Source organism: Protopterus annectens, chromosome 11.part0 (assembly GCF_019279795.1).
Source record: "Protopterus annectens isolate FY-2018-M chromosome 11.part0, PAN1.0, whole genome shotgun sequence".
Lineage (NCBI taxonomy): Eukaryota > Metazoa > Chordata > Ceratodontiformes > Protopteridae > Protopterus > Protopterus annectens.
In genome coordinates this window covers 94,440,405-94,461,076 of record NC_056745.1, presented here as the reverse complement: position 1 = coordinate 94,461,076, position 20,672 = coordinate 94,440,405, and the positions used below count along the sequence as shown (strand labels likewise).

The 20,672-nt window shown below is 41.9% G+C and overlaps 1 protein-coding gene across 1 annotated transcript in view; it reads left to right on the top strand.

The window, feature by feature from the left end:
- Nucleotides 1-20,672, top strand: part of LOC122815187 (anoctamin-2-like) — a 2,140,961-nt gene that overhangs the window by 2,042,858 nt on the left and 77,431 nt on the right. The window lies entirely within an intron of this gene.

Genomic DNA, 20,672 nt, shown 5'->3' with positions numbered 1-20,672 from the left:
GCAAATTAGTTTAATATCAAATTAAACCACCAACTCTTTAAATAACCAACAATCAGTTTAAAATGTTTTAAATAATTTTAAATAATTTTGATAAAAACATCAAGTTGTTCCACACCCACACATACACATGTATGTGTATATATTTAATATATACAGATTTTTGTGTATAGGTTAGAATTCAGGGAATTAATATGGCAGCTAAGATTGGATGCATGTGTGTATCCAGGTCTGAATGACCATGTTTCTTTGACTCCAGCCCTTAAAATGAGGGCAAACAACTATTAAGAGTTAAAAATTTAGATTGTCATAGTAAGAGAAGTTGGGTTATACACATAAATGTGTATCTATTAAATACAACTTGAACATAGTTGTAAAATTGCAAGATAAAAATTATTCCTGCGTAAATTGCATATTTATTAATATCATTGACAATGTCTAACTCATTTTCTCAAAGAGGGAGGAGGTAGAATAACAGGTGTGTTGTACCTTTAAGAAGCATTTCCAAGATCTGTGTGTGTATATAAATACCAAGCACGTGTTAGCTTCAGTGCCATTTTGAAGGTTCAGCCAAAGTGTTAACATCTATGTGCATGTTAGCTAGTTTGTTTATAAGTTAAAATTACTTAACCTCATTTATGATGTGTTTGCATACAATAAAGCTGCTCGAACAAGAACCCGCAATGTTCGCCTGTTTCATCCTCACCTGGTGACTGACAGCTACCCTAACCACAAACCTACACATTACATTACTTAAAACCCTTTCCCTCACAGTACTGCTACTCTAACCACAAACCTACACATTACATTACTTAAAACCATTTCCCTTACAGTACTGCTAACCTAACCACAAACCTACACATTATGTTACTTAAAACCATTTCCCTCACAGTACTGCCGCAGAAAACAAAAAGGCACGGAACACACAAACACCACCAATTAGGCAGGAAATTGCTATATGATATTTGTTGCATGTATTCTTATAGAATGTATAATATATTTATATGTATTCACATGTAGATGTGGCTAAAGGGTAGTGTCTCTTGCCCTTACTTTGACAAAAATTAACTGAAATTGACATAAAAGGAGGAAAAATACTACCATAAAACAGTTGTGGTGAATATGTCTTTTTTTTAAGATTTATTCTGTTAAGAAAGGCAGGACCCTTACTGTATTAGTGTAGGTTATCAAATGTTTCTGGGTTAATGAACCATTTAGTGGTGCATAAAAAGGAGGGCTGAATATTGCCAGTTCAGAGACATTGCCCTTCCAGGAGGGGATAGTGTAGCTGGAGCAGTTGTTCTGGATGAAGGACTTCAGAGTACAGACCTGGAAAATGATACCAGAAGATCTTGGGCATCTTTCCTGCCCAAGGAAAACCAGGAGAAAGTGACATACTGAAAATTTTGGAGAGCGATCTTCTAACAAGTGATAGACATTTTGTCCCTGCCTTACAGCATGACTGTGTATAAAGGTACTCTAGTTGTTTGGTATTCCTTGTAATTATTTGGCAGTAACCTTATTTTTTTGTGTATATTCAGGAAAACCATGTAATTTTCTAGACTAGTGGACTCTGCTGCATGTTGTATTCCACAAAACAAAGCTTGTTTCAAATTCTGGTAACAAACAGAAAGTATTAACTATAAATATACTCTGTTTTAAATGTGGGAAAAGGGGCTAGTTACATAGCTAAATTTCATCCTAGTATTAGTAACAATATTATAACTGTAAAAACTAACCACTGAAGGTATTGAGCCTATGAAATGTGATACATTGACTACAAGAATATGTTTATTTTTTTTGTCTTTCTTGTATCCTCTGTTTACCATTTGCTCTCATTCTCTGACACCTGTTTGGCCCATAACACCCTTCCATTCCCCTTCAGCCACCATGGGTGAGGGCCAGTTGTCCAGGGAGAGCTAGTCATACCATGCACAGATGATGCTGTAAACCTTATCCCTTCCATGCTGGTTCCAGGATCTCTACCCAATGTCTGGGCCTACTGAAAAGAATGTCCCACCTCTGTGGTTACATGCCCATGCCTATCTTAACTTCAGCCCTTTGAAGGAGCATGTAATTGAAAATCTGAGGTCACAACCTGCCTCTGTGGTACCCATTACCTCTTCCACAGTCCCAGTCCCTTTACTGTCTGGTGTGAATTCTACTGTGTTCTCTGGAAATCACTCCACAACAGCACGCTCATTCCGGTTTGCAGATATTAATTTTCTCCAGGCTTTTCAAGATGGTTGTTTTGCATTATTTTTAGTCTCTCAAATTGCTTGCCATAGGGAAATCTATATGTTTTTGGACATTCAGAGTCTTGTTTGATGTACATAGTTTAAATGGGTGGACTTCTCCTCAGCTTCTTCTAAGCTTATGTACCAAAAAAGGGATACCCTGTTTGCAAGTTAGGATCATAGACAACTAAGAATACTTTGTTCAGCTGTTTAGTGGTTGGATCAGTAAATTCTGTGTGTAAAAGTTAGACACAATCTTGAAGAAATGTGGACATTGCTTAGTCTGAACCCAGTAAAACCTGACTTTTGGCATGCCATTTCTGTTTGCTTGCAAACCTAGTAACGTCTTTGTTTCTTATAAAGGAATGCACAATTTTAGAATGGAAGTATTTAGTATTCTAAGATGGCTAGGGCCACCTAATCTAGTATCCTAAGCCAAAGTTTTTTTTTAACTTGGGAAATCTGCCTATTAAACCAACCTTGCTGCTTTTAGAGTAAACAGTTGGTACTATTCCTGGGATGATTCCTCACAAATCAAGATATATTTCAGTGTACCTTGTGCAGCTGCATTTCCATTTCATCCCAGATTGGACTATGCCATCTCATGTTGATCTTTGGCCTACTCCAGTCCTTCCTGTATCTCAGTTTTCCAATGAGTCTCTGCCTGACAGCACCAGAGTCCAGGGTACATTCATGACTTCTGCTCGTGGTCTCACTGCAGTGTGCATGTTCTTCCTGTCTCTGCATGCTTCTCTGATTTTCTGCCACATATTAAAAACACTCTGGTTGATTAATTGCATTGAATTGTCCTTATATTAATATGTTGTGTTTATTCTTGCCCATGTAGCTGAAAAAGGTTTATGTAACAGCTCCCTACGCAGTCAAGAAACAATAAAATAAGATAAATGGTCCTTAGTGGATTTGATTTTAATAACCTTTGATATGGATGGATGATACATATATAAAATGAATAGCTATATCCTACTTTGTAAGATCTGGTGTATACTTTCATATACACGTGGTGCAAGGAGATAGGTTAAAAGGTTTCTGGTAAAGTTTGGTCTTTGCCTTCCATGTGACCAGTTGATTAAAAAGGCTTCATGGCTTCAGTTAACCAGCTCAATTTTATTCTCAGGCAGAGGGAAACAATGCTATCTCAGAAAATTTTGGTCTTTCTTTCTTCATTGAGCAACTGGTGCTTTTTTAATGTCATCCAAAGTTGTCTGGAATGCAGGGCACTTAAATCATTACAAATTTTATGTAAGAGAAGTTCAGTTTCATGCTCCATAGACCTCCAAGATGCGTACTACCACATAAAAATAGAAGCATTGAGGAGTCATTTACGCTTCCGGCTGGGAGCCAGTCATTACCAATTTCGTGCTCTGCACTTTGGTTTCACCACAGCCCCCAGGGTGTTCACCAAATGTATGGCAGTAGTGGCAGCTTACCTGAGACGTCATGGATTCCAAGTGTTTCCATACCTGGATGACTGGCTCCTGACTGCTACCACTAGGACCTACTCCTACAAACCAGAGATTCGACCATCCAGCTCTGTTCCCAGCTGGGGATTACAATAAATTGGGAAACGTCTGCCTTATCACCCTCTCAATTTGTGACTTTTATAGGCACAGAAATAGACACAGTCGCCATGCTAGCTCGTCTACCTGCAGACAGAATTCAAAACCTCAGGCAACAAATTCTCAGTCTACTTCCTCTACAGAAAGTCAAGGCAAAGACAGTGCTGAAACTCATAGGAACCATGGACTCCACCATAACTCTAGTCCCTCTAGCCAGATTGCATATGCAAATTCTCCAGTGGCTGCTATCTTCCCAGTGGTCTTTTCAACAACTGCCTCTATCTCACCATATCCTCATAATGGAGTCTTGCAAAAAGGACTTTCGTTGGTGGATTCAACCTGATCAGCTCACAACCGGCACTCCATTTCTTCCTCGCCATCCAATTGCTACTGTGACGACAGATGCCTCACAAAAAGGGGGGGGGGCATTATCTAGGCAGGATTGTCCAAGGCACTTGGCAAGATCTCGAGGCTCACCTGCATATCAATGTCCTAGAAATGAAAGCAGTGCTTCTAGCATTGCAAGCACTTCACGACTTTCTTCCTCTAGGGACGATAGCAATACAATCAGACAACATGTCAGTGGTATGGTATCTAAACAAACAAGGCAGAACCAGATATTACCCCCTTTGTTGAGAGGCTCTTTGTGTTTGGAAGTGAGTGATATGTTCCCAATGCTTTCTAGTAGCAACGCATATCCCGGGGACAACCAATGTGATAGCCAACAAGCTCAGCAGGGCAATCTTGATGCCTCACGAGTGGTCTCTGAATCAGGAAGCAGCACAACATATCTCCTGCAAATGGGGACAGCCTTGCTGCGATCTCTTTGCCAGCCTGATCAATGCCAAATGCAGCGCTTTTTCCCCCTCATCCCCCCCTACAGGGGAGTCACCAAGAGACGCACTTGTTCACGATTGGTCCCTGGGACTCCTTTATGCATTGCCTCCTTTTCCACTCATATCCAAAGTGATACAGAAAGCAAAGTTATTGCGAAGCAAAATGATTCTCATCACTCCTTACTGGCCTCAACAGATTTGGTTCCCCTTTCTCGGGCCTCATCTACTAGACGATCCATGGACTGTGGACCCAGTGCCAGACCTCTTGACACACATGTCAGGCTCCCTTCACCCCTGCCTCCACACCGTCAACTTGACAGTGTGGATGCTCCACTTCCATCCCTAGTCAGGCTTCATGATCTTTCACCTGCTGTGACCCACATCCTGACGTCTTCACATAAACCTTCCACTAGGAAGTTATACACTAGCAAATGAAGAAGGTTTTCTATCTCGGCAAAAGAAAGAAATGTAGATCCTTACACAGCATCCATTCCTATGGTGTTAAAATTTTTGTCTGAACTTTTCCATCAAGGATCAGCTGCTGCCACAATTAGGGTCCAATTGGCAGTGATATCTAACTTTCATTTGGGACAACATGAATCTAATCTGATGTCCCATAGATTATGTAAAACATTCCTTAAAGGCGCTAATTTACTGAGACCTCCCTTTCAGGAACCTGTATCTCCTGGGGATCTAAACTTCATTCTTTCCAAACTAACTTCCCTTTCTTTTGAACCCGCACATTCATGTCAACTGCAGTTTGTGTCATGGAAGACCTTGTTTCTAGTAGCTATCACATCAGCTAGACGGGTATCAGAGTTGCAAGCACTGTCAATTAAGCCTCCTTATTTGATTTTCCACAAAGACAGTTTCACTTTGTACAAATCCTTCCTTTATCCCTAAAGTTTGCTCTAGGACTAATTTGAACCAAACTATCGAATTACCTGTTTTTCCCCAATCATTCCAACACTGCAGAGTACAAATTTCATCAACTTTATGTTCACAGGCAATTACGGTTCTACCTTCACAGGACTAAGGAACTTAGAAAGCCAGATCAGTTGTTCGTATCCTTTTCTGAGTCTAGAATAGGTCTGCCAGTCTCTAAAGTGGCACTATCTAATTGGATTTCGAGCTGTATTTCCTTTATTTACTCCTCCAATAGAAAGACTCTACCATTCAAGATTAAGGCTCATTCTACAAGATCCCTGTCCACATCTGCGGCTTTCTAAGCTAGAGTTCCAATTGACAGTATTTGTGCAGCAGCAACCTGGGCTACTCCTCATACCTTTATTACTCATTACAAATTGGATTTGACCTCAAGGGGTAGAGCCTCCTTTGGTTCCACAGTACTCAGGAGTATTTTCCTGTGAGCCACCCGAGAATAAGTTGCTAGGGACATTGTCCCATATGTAAGAATGAAGGCGAGATAGGACTACAGAACATAAAGAAGTTATGTACTCACCATAACTTTCCATGTTTGTAGTCCATCTCGCCCTTCATTCTTATGAACCCACCCACCTACCCATGTCCTGGAGGATCTGGAGACAGGATAGTGTTACCTTTGGTAGGGTGGAGACCTTTCAATATTATTGTTCTTTCTGGATAACCTTTATTTCTGTCCTTCTATAGTCTAGGAGCAAACAAGATCTGGGGATTGTACTAGTGCACTATGGGATACCTACCTAGCCATGAGCCAACTAAGAGACTTTGAGCTTTGTAATAGGCTGAGTCGGAGCCAAGGATCGGTTCCGAACCCATATGTAAGAATGACGGGCGAGATGGACTACAAACATGGAATGTTATGGTGAGTACATAACTTCTTTTTCCATTCCCAAGTGTCCTGCTTCTTTAAATTTCTAACACTTTACTTGAAAGTTTCTTATATCATGTCCTGTCTTTCCATCAGCAAAACATTTTCTGTTTCACAATTATTAATCAAATGATCAGCTTTCCCATGCGAAAAATAATTTCTTTGGCCAACCCTGATATTTTACCATACCTTTGTCTCCTTCCAGGTTTATAATACTTGGGATGTGTATAATATTATCATTTTCAATTTTCAAAACAACATTGCAATCCCATGCACCCGTCCACAAACCTGTATTATCATACACTTTAACAATATCTGTCACCTATTTACATATTCTTAGTAAATGTTTTTTTAAAGTCACTTTTTCATCTTCAGTCCTGAAGTGAATGTTAATTTTCTTTTTAGTATATTTATGAAACACTTTAAATTCATAAGAGATCCAAGAGACACAGTCTTTTATTTTTCATAGTCTCCCAAAAAGTTTTCCATTACTTGATCAGTCTGAAAAAATAATATCACAAACTGTCTCTTTAGCTATATGAATAAACAGTTACCTCATATGCTTTAAATCCTAAAGGCATTATTAATTCGTCCTATACCTTATATCTGTCCAGTTCACCTTCTTCCTGGTTTTCAATTCATACCTTAAAAAGCTTTTTTCTTACCATATTTGCTGCTTTCTTTTCTTCTCCCTCTTTTTCCATTCTGGCCTTTACCATCTTGGAATATGACTCTCTGTTATCAACTTTTTGAACATCTTCTCTCTGTACCTTCTCTGTTATGTCTTCCATCAAAGCATCCTTACCACTTTCAGGTTCACAGGCATTTAGTAAATCCATGAGCAAATCATCTTGCAACCCTCCCGATTAGAGGGTTGTAAAAAGACAATCCTGTGTTGACTCTTCATCTCTGAACAGATTTTGCTGAAATAAGTCCTCTGAATCCATCTTCTGGGTTCGAGGTGCTTTTGTTTTGGTTCGTAGTGACTTTTGCGCCTTCTGTTGTTCAGTTCCTCTGAATCCATCCCTGTAGTTAACAATTTTTCCTCTCCATTAAACTCAATCGGAGAAAGCTCGAACAGTTTCTCAACTTTGCTGCATTTGTGATCAGCTTCCCACAAAGGCTTGCCTGCCTTTGCATTACCACTTTTCTCCTTCACCTCCTGGCAATCCTCTTTTTTCAACAAAAGTGTCTTTTTACCTCAGCCACTACTTCCATAGCTTTATTGCTATACTCCGAACACTCCATTTTTTAATTCTTCTTATGGCTTCTGCGAGCCACCTCTGTGCTTGGACTGGAAACAGGAAGTATCACCACAAAAATGGATTCCCATATACAAAAGTGTAGGGGAAGTTCTCCAATGACTTGGCCAAATTTCCCCTAGTAGTATCAATACCACCTTGTGTCTCCCCTGCTATTATAGGGGCAGCATTTAGGCTGTTAGGGAAATTACAATCTGTGACAAAACATCCTCCAAAGCAGACAGAACAGGAAGAATAGGAGAAGATTTTGGAAATTCCAGTTGTAATAAATCATAATGCTTCCCGAGGGACTTGTAAACATCACTGTTTCTCATTAAGTTAACTGATTCATTATAGAAATATTTTCAGAGAAAAAAAATTCTTCAAAAATACTTGCCAAAGCCACACTGTCTTCAAAATCTGAATCAGAATTCTGTGGAGATGACACATAGTCTGTCCTTTCATACTTACTTTGAGACTCAAACTTCTGAATCTCTACAAAAAATAAAACATCCATACAGGAAGAATCAAGAGCCTGCACCAAACCCTCAGCTAACCCAATAAATTACTCCTGTCTAAGGTAACTAAGACAAGAGAAGACATATGTTTAAATTTGTTTCTTTTTGACTGAAAATTTGAAGGAACAGATACACTGTTGCCAACAAAAAACACCCTAGAGATGGGCACAGATTTCTGGCAGAGCAGAGTGTCATTCCCTAACTTTTCTCCCAAGAAAGACAAATGTGTCTCTCCGTTGGCCACCAAGGGAACCCCCAAACAGCCACACTGGACAAGAGTAACCCACCCAGTCCATAGAGACTGTAGGGACTACACTAATTGGACATAAGACAAAAAGATGAGTGTTCAACGGAACTAGATTTGGCCACAGCAGAGTCACCCTCCTGCAGCTGAAGCACTTTATTGGTCTGCTGTGTTGGCAAAGTCTGATTAACAATCCTTTTCTTTTTCTGACTGGAAGAAGGTAGAACTGAAGAACCAATAGATTGCTCCATGGTTAAGCTGAAAAAGGTGCCTGATTCCTGGGAAAGCCTGGCAGCCATAGTTAAAACATATTATTATAAAAAAGTATCTTTTCCCCCATTAAATCACAGTAAAATAAAAAAAAAAAAAACAAAAAAAAAACCACTTTAAGCACTTACCCCAGCCCTCAAAATATATAACACAACATTTATCACAGAAAAAATAGTGAAGAGTTAGTACTGACATGTTTTTTACCACAGAGGTTAAAAAAATAATGCTCCCATTTAGAACACTTAAATAAGTTTTATAGAAAAAGTATATTTTCTGTCATAAAAAGTAAAGTGGAACTTTTTTTCCCCAGTAGGCAACATATCTGCCCAGTAATAGAGCGACATTAGCCAACTGTAGAGCCTCAAAAGCCCATAAAGGAGCACTCTTTTTGGCAGCAGGAAAGCTCTAAAGGACTTGGTGCCCAGACCTAACTTTTATTCAGCTCAGTCTGAGCCGACAATTTGGACACATCAAAGGTGCCATGAAAGCTTTGGATGTTGATTAGCTGTTGTATTCTGCACATGATATAAGCCATATAGCTAAGGATACTGCAACAGTAATCCTTATGAACATTACAGTACAAACATTCCTCACCTTTTTAACATGCAGTCCACAGTTCACCAAATTTTCACAATTCAGGATTCATTCAGAATAATCTATCACAGTCTTTTGTCTATTGTTTTAACTTCTCTAATTTTAATTACGCACATCCCCAGCAAAACCGTAGTGGTGTCCTCTGTCACTAGAGTCAAAATATTATGATCTGTAGTCCAAATATCTGCAGTATCTATGCCTGCAACACTCAGTGTAATTATGGGATATATAAAATTTAGACCTAAACTGTATTCACCAACCAGTAAGAATAACATACACATTTTTTTCAACAAAGAATATACTTCAGTTATCTTAGCCCCATAAACAACTAACTTACAGTGAGTCACTTCCTTCAGTGTCCCTGTATTTCTGAACATGACACTATTCTAGTTAGTTCAGAAACATTTAGCATTTCCTCAGTATCAATCATCATCTGCTCTCTCCCCTTCCATTCTCATTCTGTTTGTATCTTCCAGATCTTATTATTCAAGAAGAGAAGCATGTCTAAGGCAGGTCAGAGAAGGCAACTGCCCCGATTGCAAAGTGTTAGGGGGAACAATCTGATCTGATGTTGTCAATCTCCACAAAATCCTTAACTGTGGGCTCAGTTCTGAGTCTTGGAACTGACTTGGCCATTTACTTCAGCTTGTGCCTCCCAAACTATTGAGCTGGGCTCTACCCATAATGCTCCTCTCTAAGTTACCTCAGATCTCATTTGCCTTTTCATGTGTAAGATGCTTACAACCGCTCTCGAGCTTTGGCTTCTGATTAAAGTAAGTTTTTTTCCTTAAAAATCTCTTTTCAACTTTCAGAACTCTACCTTTCTACCTTCAGGTGACTTTTATTTCCCTACCCACTCCTCTCACTATATCTTTGCAGTGTGTGTGTCTTCCTCACTTCTTTTCTTCTATCATTGGTAGTTTTCTACACACCATTGTTGGTTCTCCTTTATATCTATTTGAGTATTTCTCAAATACCTTTGTTGGTATCTCCCCTTTCCTCTTCTCTACCAAACAAAAAAAAAAAAAAAACTCTTTCACTGTTCCTTTTTTTGTTTGTGAGTGTGTGTTATCTCTTAGATAATCTGACCCTTCAGCTAAGTCATCTAAGGGCACCTCAGGTTTCAAAAGGTGCCAAAAGTGTGGTAGGAAAATGCTGAACTCAGACGGGCATGTTTGGTGTGTTTACTGTCTGGGTAAAGTTCACCTGCAGGAAGATTGCTCAATATGTCATGGTTTCTCTGCCAGGACTCTCACTGAATGGAGAAATAAACTTATTCTACGGGGATTACTGGAAGGGAACTTTGAAGAGGCCATTTCTGGGTCCAGGACCAAAGCCAGTTCATCTTCCTCTTCCTCCTCTTCTTCCCAATAGTGAACTTCCTCGGTTTTAAACACTTCTTGGAACCACCTAAAATGATTTCGAAACAGCCTTTGGTGTCAACAGCTCCCTAGCCAGTGAATGGCAAGAAAGATTTGGCACCTGCCAAACCTTCAGATTCGACTTCAACTGCCTCAGCCACAAGAGAGTTATCGGTACCAGAGCAAACAGATGTAATTTCTATACCAAGGTCTAGATATTCTCCCTCGATTGATCCATTCAAGGATCAACCACAAAGCCCTTTTATCAAACCAAGATCTGCTAGCTCTCATTCGCCTTCGTCTGTCCGAACCACTTCTTGGAATTGGACATCATGATGCTGATGGGTCAGTTCCTGACAGCAAGAGGATTACCTCCCTCTTTGGTTCCTAGCCAAGTCAGCACTGCCTTTGATTCCTCCTCCAACTCCAGGTGAGTCATTGGAGCCCCTGGTACTGACCTGCTCAGCTCCAACTGGTTCCATTAACAACATCTTCTCCAGAACTGGGAATTGCTTTGAGTTCCTCCAGGTTTTCAGAACCAGAGGTCTCGCAGGATTGGGCTTCATGGCCAATTCTGGGGAGCAGGGATCAACATCTTTAATTTCAGAGCCTTCCATGCCCCTCAGTGCTTTGGTTGGATTGACCCAGGCTTCAGTTTCACGAATTGCCTCCTCGGTGCGGGGTGGACCACGGTTCTGAAGGAGTCTGATTTGGTTCCGGGCTCCCATCCCTCAATGGGGGGGGGGGGTCTTCGAAATCATGGAGAAAGCCCTGCCCATTGTGGACTCCCAGTCCTTGCCATCTCTGTCGGGCAAGACTTCTACTTCCCCAAACCAGAGCTTCCATCAGTCTCATCCCTGGGACAGAGGGCACAAAAGCCCCAGGAAAGACCCACCTTGGTGGTTTTCTCTTCAGATATTTCCCTGGAACATCCCCCTGAGGAAGTGCCTGTGAAGAAAAAATGCAAGAGGAAGAACTTAGACTCCCCAGAGGAGTCTGTCACTGAGGATACCGATTTTGATGAGGGGGAAGGTTTCCCCAGGTCACTCCCTGATGAGGTTTCCTTTGGAGACAGCCTGGAAATCTTTAAGCAGAGGGGTGGCTGGTGTTCCCCCCAGCCTTCCTCAGAGGAGCTGTTATACCTGGAGGCTTTTCATGCCCAACCCTCTACCTCTTGAATCTCGTAGCCTGCTGATGGCCTCATTAAATTGATCACCCAGCGGGTGGGGAAAATTGCTGATTCCATTGAACTGATCCCAAAGAGGCCTGACCAGATTCTTTCTACTCCCAAAGAAGAACAGCATTGGGCTAGAACTATTGCCATAGATGCCATGGTGATAGTGGCAGCCACGAAGAAGGAACTTGCTGAGGAAACTCCTACTCTCCATCCTCTTAACAAGGAGTCTATGACTATGGATAGATTTTGGGAAGCATGTTTAAGCTTCATTGACCTTTGCTCTCAGGTCTTTGAACTACATACCGCACTTTACCAGATTGCAGAGAGATCTAATCAAAGTACTGTCAGGTACTCTCTCAGAAGCAGTAACTTAAGAGGTATGAGACAAAGTTGTTTCTCAGCTCACTACCCTTGAAGCGATTTCTAATTTGTCCATGTGACTGTCTTCCTCTGGAAGCAGTTGGGGATGATTATCCCTGCACCAACCCACCTAGCAACAAATAACATTGGATAAATGGGTGCAGGGACTCATTTCCAGAGGTTACAATATTCCACTTTCCTCAAGTCCAACAACCCAAAAAATACTCCCAGATGTCCCATCCAGTCACAGGGAAGCAGCAGTAGTAGAAATTTAAAAACTGCTCAAAAAAAAGAGTCATCCAAGAACCAGACCAAACAGGATCTGGGTTTTACTCAAGATTCTTTTTAGTTTCTAAAAAACAGGGGACTGGAGACCCATTTTAGATCACAGCCAGTTCAACAAGGCAGTTCAGCAAATCAAATTCCAGATGATCTCAGTACAGTCAATACTTGGGACAAACACTCCAGGAGATTACTGCGCTTCTGACTGGGAGCCAGTTATTTCCAATTCAGAGCACTTCCCTTTGGCCTCACCATAGCCCCCCAGGGTGTTTACCAAATGTATGGCAGTGGTAGCAGCTCATCTTAGACTGCAATGATTTCAGGTTTTTCCATACCTTGATGACTAGCTCCTTACTGCTACCACTAGGCATCACCTAGAGCTGGCAAGGGATTGTACTCTGCATCTTTGCTCTTCTCTAGGCATTTCAAAAAAATTATGAAAAGTCAAATCTGTGACTATCACAACAACTAGAATTCTTTGGAGCTCTGTTAGATACAGTTGTAGGTCTTGCTTCACTTCCATCGGAAAGACTACGAAAAATCAGATCACAAGTCAGCCAGATTATCCAGAACAAAAGCGTTCCAGCCAGATTAGTCCTACATGCATTAGGCTTGATGGCAGCCTCAATCACTCTAGTTCCCTTATCATATCACATGCAAATCCTATAATGGTTGCTAGCCTCCCAGTGGTCTCTGATAGATCAGCCTATGTCACACCATATCTTAATTGCCAATCGCTGCAAACAGGAACTATTGTGGTGACTCTACTCCAACGAGATTCTCTCAGGCCGTCCATTTATTCTTCCACAGCCCCAAGCCATAGTGACCATGGACGCTTCCCAGATAGGGTGTGGGGGGCATTATCTGGGAAAGACAGTCCAAGGCACTTGGTCTCAACTGGAGGCCAATCTGCACATCAGTGTTCTAGAGATGAGGGCAGTGCTGTTAGCATTGCAAGCATTTCAAGATACCATTCCCCTAGGGACAGTGGCGATTCAGATGGACAACATGTCGGTAGTCTGGTACATCAACAAACAAGAAGGAACCAAATCTTACCCACTTTGTCGAGAAGCAATGGGTGATTTCTTCCAACCGCTTTCTCACAGCAACGTATATCCTGGGGAACTCCAATGTGATAGCGTTCAAGCTGAGCAGAACTATTTTGATACCTCACGAGTGGTCTCTCAATTTCGTGGTGATGGAAAAGATTTTCCATCACTGGTACCAACCTTGCTGTGCTCTGTTTGTGTCCCCTCTGAACAACAAGTGCAGCAGTTACTTTGCCCGGATCTCCCCTCAGGGGGAGTTACCGAGGGACACCCTTATCCAGCCAGGTATCCTTACCTTTTCTTTCCCGTCCATCAAATCATTGTGGCCCATCATAAACCTTCTACTAGGAAACTGTATCAGTGTAAATGGAAAACATTTCCTAGATGGGCTCTCAGTAATGAGCTTGACCCTTATATAATCCATGTACATGAAGTTTGGGATTTTTTATCTGATCTCTATCAAACCGGTTCTTCAGCCTCAACAATAAAGTCCATCTAGCTGCAATATCTAATTTCCATCTTTCATCTCTTATGTCACATAAGCTTTATAAAGCCTTTTTGAAGGGAGTCCTAATGTTAAGACCTCCTTTTAAAGAGCCCATTGCTCCATGGGATCTAACACCAGTTCTACAGTCCCTTACTCTTTCCCCTTTGACCCATCAGCTACATGTGACTTAAAGTTTCTGACTTGAAAAACTTTGTTCTTAGTGGCTATAACTTCTACCAGAAGAGTTTCTGAAATTCAGGCCTTGTCCTGCAAACCATCCTACATAATATTTCACAAAGACAGGGTCTACCTAAGGACTGATCCTACCTTCTTACCAAAGGTAATCTCAGAATCCAATATCAATCAAATCCTGCAACTACCAGTCTTCTTCCCTAATTTTTCCAATAAAAGGGAATATTCTCTACATTTATTAGGTGTTCACAGACAACTACGATTTTTATCTTTACAGAACTAAGAATTTCAGAAAATTTAACCAATTATTTGTTGCCTTTTTCTCTTTATCCTTGGTAAACCAGTTACTAAGGTGACCTTAGCTAAATGGCTAAGAGACTGTGTCACTTTTATCTGTCATTCAAAAGGACTTCACCTTCCACGTCCTTTTAAAGTCCGCCCAATTAGAGCTGTGGCAACTTCTGCAGTTTTTCATGCCAGAGCATCTTTAGATGACCCTTGTGCAGCAGCCACATGGTCTTCTCTTACTTTTATCACTCATTACAAATTGGATCAGGTCTCTAGGGGTCAGGCATCATTTGGTTTGATGGTGCTTAGGAATATTCTTCCGTAAGACCTCCAAAGATTCAGGTAGCTGGAGACTGTGTCCCACAGTCGAGGGTTATGTGAAGATTGACACCATCAGATAAAGAAGTTATGTCTTATCATAATGTTCCATCTCTGCTGTTGATCTTCACTAATCCTTGACATCCTCTCATACCTCTCAACTGTCCAGACTTTCGCAGAATGTCCAGATTTTTGCCTCAAATTTTTGGTCTGTTCCTCATAAAATTTGTGGTCTTCTGGCAAATCATGGAGGATTGAAGTCACTAAATAATGACTTACACTTGAGTTTCAGACTTCATATCTTTCAGAAATTTAACACAAATCCTGTTATTCTAACAACTTTTTAAGTTTATTAGAGCAATATTTAAAATTTGTCCATATATTTGAGCCTTTGTCCCCTCATTATTTTATGCTTTGTCCAGATTTCTTGAGGTGAAAGGTTGAGAGGTATGCATCCCCTCACTCCTTCCCCCAGCCTGAGATTGTTAGTGTATCGAATTCTCCCAGGACTGGCTACATAATAGGGACACATATCTGATCTCTCCTGTTTACTAGTTGTCTACCACTAATTTAGGCAAACTCGATCTGAGGTAATTTAGAGAGGAGCATTATGGGTAGAGCCTGGCTCGAGAGTTTGGAAGTCGTGAGCTGAAGTAAATGGCCGAGTTGGTTCCAAGGCTCGGAACTGAACACACAGTCAAGGATTAGGGAAGAATGACAAAACAGATGGAACGTTATGGTAAGACATAACTTCTTTTTTTGAAACTGATCTATTTATCCTAATCACATTTAAAGCATACTGGCTTTTAAAAGCTGGTATTGCATTTGTAATCAAACCTGAGCACTGCAATGCTCCATGCAGAATATAAATTGTAGAAATTTCTTGCTACATTTGTGACAATCAGTCTGCTATTGTTTAAAATAAAACAACATTTCTTCTTTTTTAACTAAAAACCTGAATGCTGTAGCACTCCATGGAGGGTATACACTGTAGCAACTGCTTGCAACATAAAACCTGAGTGCATTACCCCTCAGTGCAGGATATAAACTGTAGTAATTACTATAGTTTAAATGAAAAAAAAATATTTGTTCCTTTTTTTTTCAAGTAAAATCTGAGGAAAGAGGGTCAGGCACATGGGGCAGAAATAGGACTTGACTGGCTCCTGTACCTGTACCAGATTGTGGACCTTTTTTTTTTGGTTTCCTCCTCAGTCCTGATGTTAAGGGGCAGCAGACTGGCGGAATTGCTCCAGGTGCTGGATGACCCAGCTTTGCTTCTGCTCAAGAATTCCAAACTTTAATGTCATTCTGGGTAAATATTGATGTCCTTTCTTATCGCTGTTGCAGCGCTCTTTACAAAAGGGATATCCTGCAGAGGATAGCCTAACCTCTGGCTAGCATACCAAAGCCTTTATACCTTTGGGGTGCCATACATCAGGTGTATGTCCTATGTCCACTGCAGGAGGTACACATGTGACATATGCACACCTTCTCCTCAGAACTTCTTCGCTGCCAGTCTGAACACTTCCCTGAATTTGGTCTGAAAATCATTCTCCATGTTGGTTCAACTACTGAGCCTTCTAAAGATAAGTGCTCCATTGGGGTATCTTCCTTCTTTGTCTTTCTTTGCTGTTGTGTTTTACAAGTCATCCAGGGAAATGTGAGTGTGGGAGTCAGATTCCTCATAAAGACAGATAAGAGCAGTGCCTTTTTTTGTTTGGGTGTTACTCACAACTGTACATTAAGTGAGATCTGTCAGGTGTTTGTTCCTAAGACTCTCTGAGTTCATCTTTTTCTCACTTTATTTATTTAGACAACCAGCGCTTGAAATTGCTAGCTCAGGGAACCATGGCAGACTTCGCCCATCCCAATGTTCAGCCACAATTTAGAAAGAAGTCCAAGAAAATGCGTTCTGATTCTGCTGATGTCCAGCCTCCTCTAGCTATTTCCATTGGATTGGATGAAGAACCCAAAAACTGTAATTGGGTCTGATAGTCCCTTGTGATGTGACGCTGTTGGAGCCTCACATGTGGATGCTTACTCATGTGTCCAATGGGGCTACACTACTGTTTGTTCAGGATATAGGGGGAAAACACAGGTGATTATTTCAATAGGGCCTATGGGGAATCCCCAAATTCTTGTATGGGAAGAAGTGCTTGGTACCCCATATCAAACCTAGGCAAGGGAAAGAATCACCTAGTTTGCTAAAAGCTGATTTTCCTCTGAAGAAAAAGCAAAAGTAGACATGTCGCTGCTGTGCTCAAAGATCCTCACAAGGAATGACAGGATTTTACTCGGGGGCTTTTCAATGCCCTTGATTTTCTTTTCATCTACTCTTACTAAGGTCCAAGGGAACTTGTTTCTTCTGAGGAAGACTTGGGTATAGAATCTGGGAAGAATCCTTGAATTATTCCTCTCCACTCCATTCCCAACTTGCTTGGGATCTGATAAAGAGGATTCCCATTCCCCCGTCTCCACTATTGAGGATTTGTTCTTTTGGAATACTGTGGTTCATATAAGGGAACCTTTCAAATGGGATTGTTCCTAGGTCTCTGACATCCACAAAACTGTTATTAACTCTTACAAATGGAGTTTCCTAGGCCTTTAGCTGTGGCACCATTCTTGGATGTGCTGCTTGACACTGTCTCTTTGGCCTCATTGTCACCAGATTCCCAGCCTCCAGCCCCTAAGAAACCTGATAAGTTTTATAAGGTTACAGAGGCCCAAAAAATCCTATATAAACATCTCTTCTATGACTATGCAATGGTTGGTGTGGCTACAGACAAACCCTGTAAACAGCTATCCTCCTCCAAGCCTTTACCTTCAGACAAAGTCAGGCTATTGACAGGTATTGGAAAAAGGTGTACACTTCTGCTACCTAAGCCTTCAGGGCCATCAGTTACCAAATACACACATGAGCAGGTGCATCCTGGCCCTTTGTTCCCAACTGAGGAGCATTCTAGCTGACATAGCTGACTCTGAGGCTAAGTCTACAGCCATTTTTGTCCTAGGCTCCGCCTTTTAAGTAGCTTTTCCCTTGCTGCTGATGCTTCTTTTAGAGTAGCTGCATCAGATATTTTATTTAGAAAATATTTTGGGATGTGCCTGCAGCCTGTTCCTGATGCTATTAAGGCCAAGTTACTAGATTCTCCTGTATTGTACTCAGAATCTTTTTTGCTCTGCAGCTGGTGAGCTTTTCAACACCATACAGAATAAGAGAAAAGTTGTGCAAGATCTGAAACTAATCTCTTTCTTTCTTCCTTCCTATTTTTTTTTCTTTCTTCCTTTCTTTTTCTGTCCCAAAATTTCAGAGGAATTGTCCTTCTAAGCCTTCCTTTGTTCACAGGTAAGCAAGGCAGCCTACTAGAGGTAACAGTGTATCTGATATTGTTAATCCTCATTCATTCCTTACGTATGGGTATCGGTTCTGACCTCAAAACCGAACCGGCCATCTTCCAAGCTCGCATCAGCTACAAACTCTCGAGCTAAACTCTTACCCATAATTCTCCTCTCCCTGTTACCTCAGATTTCGTTTGCCACTTTGCCATTTGGTTGTGTCAAGCTGCTTCTCTTGAGCTAAGTATAGATATTTGTTGTCAGACTTCTCTGTTATATAACCTTTCTGTCAGAAAAGTTTCAAATTTGAAGTCCATTGATATAGCACAGTCTTCCCCCTCTACGGTTCCCTTTATGGATCTCACTAAGGAACCACAGTTGCCTTCGTGGCAGGAGAGTTTTGCTACGACCCAGGATGACAGTTGTGACATGCGCAATTTGTTGTTTCACAGCCATCTGGGGACTCCGGGTCGGCAGGCTGAGCCATTTAGGGGAGGGGTGACCCCTGTCCTGGACACTCACCCCTCTTCAGGTGGACCAGCCTTCCAACTGATGGAGAAGGCTCAGGGTTCTGCTGGCGATACTGTGCTGTCTATCCCCCCAACCTCCTCTGGTCCACTGTGTTCACAAGTCGCACCTAGTGGACACCGGGCGCAAGGGCCACAGGACATACCCCCACAGGAAACCCCCTTTCCATTGTCTTCCCCAGCTTCTCCTTCTGAGTAAGTTCACCGGAAAAGTTTGTGTAAGAGGAAGCACATGGACTCCACAGAGGAGTCACTCACTGAAGACATAGACTTTGATGAGGGGGAAGGAGCCTCTTGGTCACCCTCTGAGGTATCCTTTGGTGATATCCTCGAAATCCTTAAACAGAGAGGTGACTGGCAGCCCTATAATCCGACCTCTGAGGAGTCTGTGTTCTTGCAGGCTTTTTACACCCGGCCTCCTACCTCCTGGGTTACTCCACCTGCCGATGAACTTGTCTGGCTCATCGTGCAGCATGCTTGGAAGGCTCCTGACACCATTGAGGCTATTCCCCAGAGGCCAGATAAGATTTTGTCCCCTCCTGCTTTGGATCCCCATTGATCTAAAGATCTTCCTGTGGATGCTCTAGTGGTGGCAGCTGCAACCAAAAAGGATCTGGCGGAAGAAGAAAGCCAGACTGTCCACCCGCCTAACAAAGAGTCCCAGGCACTGGACAGGATAGGGAAGTGCACCTTTGCATCAGTGACCTTTGCTATCATGTCCCTGAATTATATGGCACACTTTACCAGGCTTCAAAGGGATTTGATTTCTGAGCTCTCTGAAACCTTGGCTGGTGCCGTGTCTGATGAGGTCCATGACAAAGTGGCCTCTCAGCTGGCCAACATTGAGTCAATAGCTAACTCCTCCATGAGACTGATATCTCACACATCAGAAGGAGCAGCTAGAGCAGTGGGTTCAGCTGTGGTCTTGAGACGACAAGCCTGGATGCGCTTGTGCAATTTCACAGAACCCTTTAAGGCTTCCTTTCTTAATGCTCCCATTGAGGCCTCTTTGTTGTTTGGACCCAAAGTTAAAAGCACACTGGCCAGATGTGAACAGGACGGTAAGACCCTTTCTGCCATAGGTGTCCGTTATTCTTACCCTCAATGTGCTTTCTCCCAAAACCAAAAGAGTGGGAAGATATGGTTCAAGAAATCTCAGGGTCCTTTCCGTGACACACAGGCTGAATTCTCCCCTAGAGGTAGAGGGGGAAACTCACAGGGGGTCTGTGTAACCAGGGTTCCAGGGACTCTTTTCCTGGCCAATCCTACCAGTGCTCCTGAAGAGTGGCCCAATTCCTTTCCTCTGGAGGTGGTTGGGGTCGTTTCTCCTTGTACCCTTCTGCCTGGCTAACCATCACCACCGATTCCTGGCTACAAAGGATTATAACCAGAGGTTATCATATCCCCTTCGATCTTTGTCCTGTCCCTTCAAAACACCTTCCCGATATTCCACCCAGTCAAAGGGAAGAAGCAGCACTAGAAATAGAAAAGCTGCGAAAAAAAGAGTCATCCAAATAGTCCCTCCAGGCCAGATAGGATCCGGATTCTACTCAAGACTATTTTTGGTGCCAAAGAAACCGGGGACTGGAGACCAGTTTTGGATCTCAGTGTATTGAACAAGTTTGTGAGAGTACAGAAATTCTGGATGGTCACAATACAGTCTATCCTCCCGCTTTTGGAAAAAGATGATTGGATGTGCTCGATAGATCTTCAAGATGCGTACTACCACATAAAAGTGGACAGGCCATCAAGAAGATTTCTGCACTTCCGTGCGGGAGCCAGTCACTACCAGTTCAGAGTACTGTCCTTCAGACTCCCTGCAGCCCCCAGAGTGTTCACAAAGTGCATGGCAGAATTCATAGGGGTCATCTTGGATACAAAGAATTGCAGAGCATCCATTCCAGAGCACAGAATTCTAAGGATAAAGCAACAACTGATCCCAATCCTTTCAAGGGAGAAATCCACAGCTCA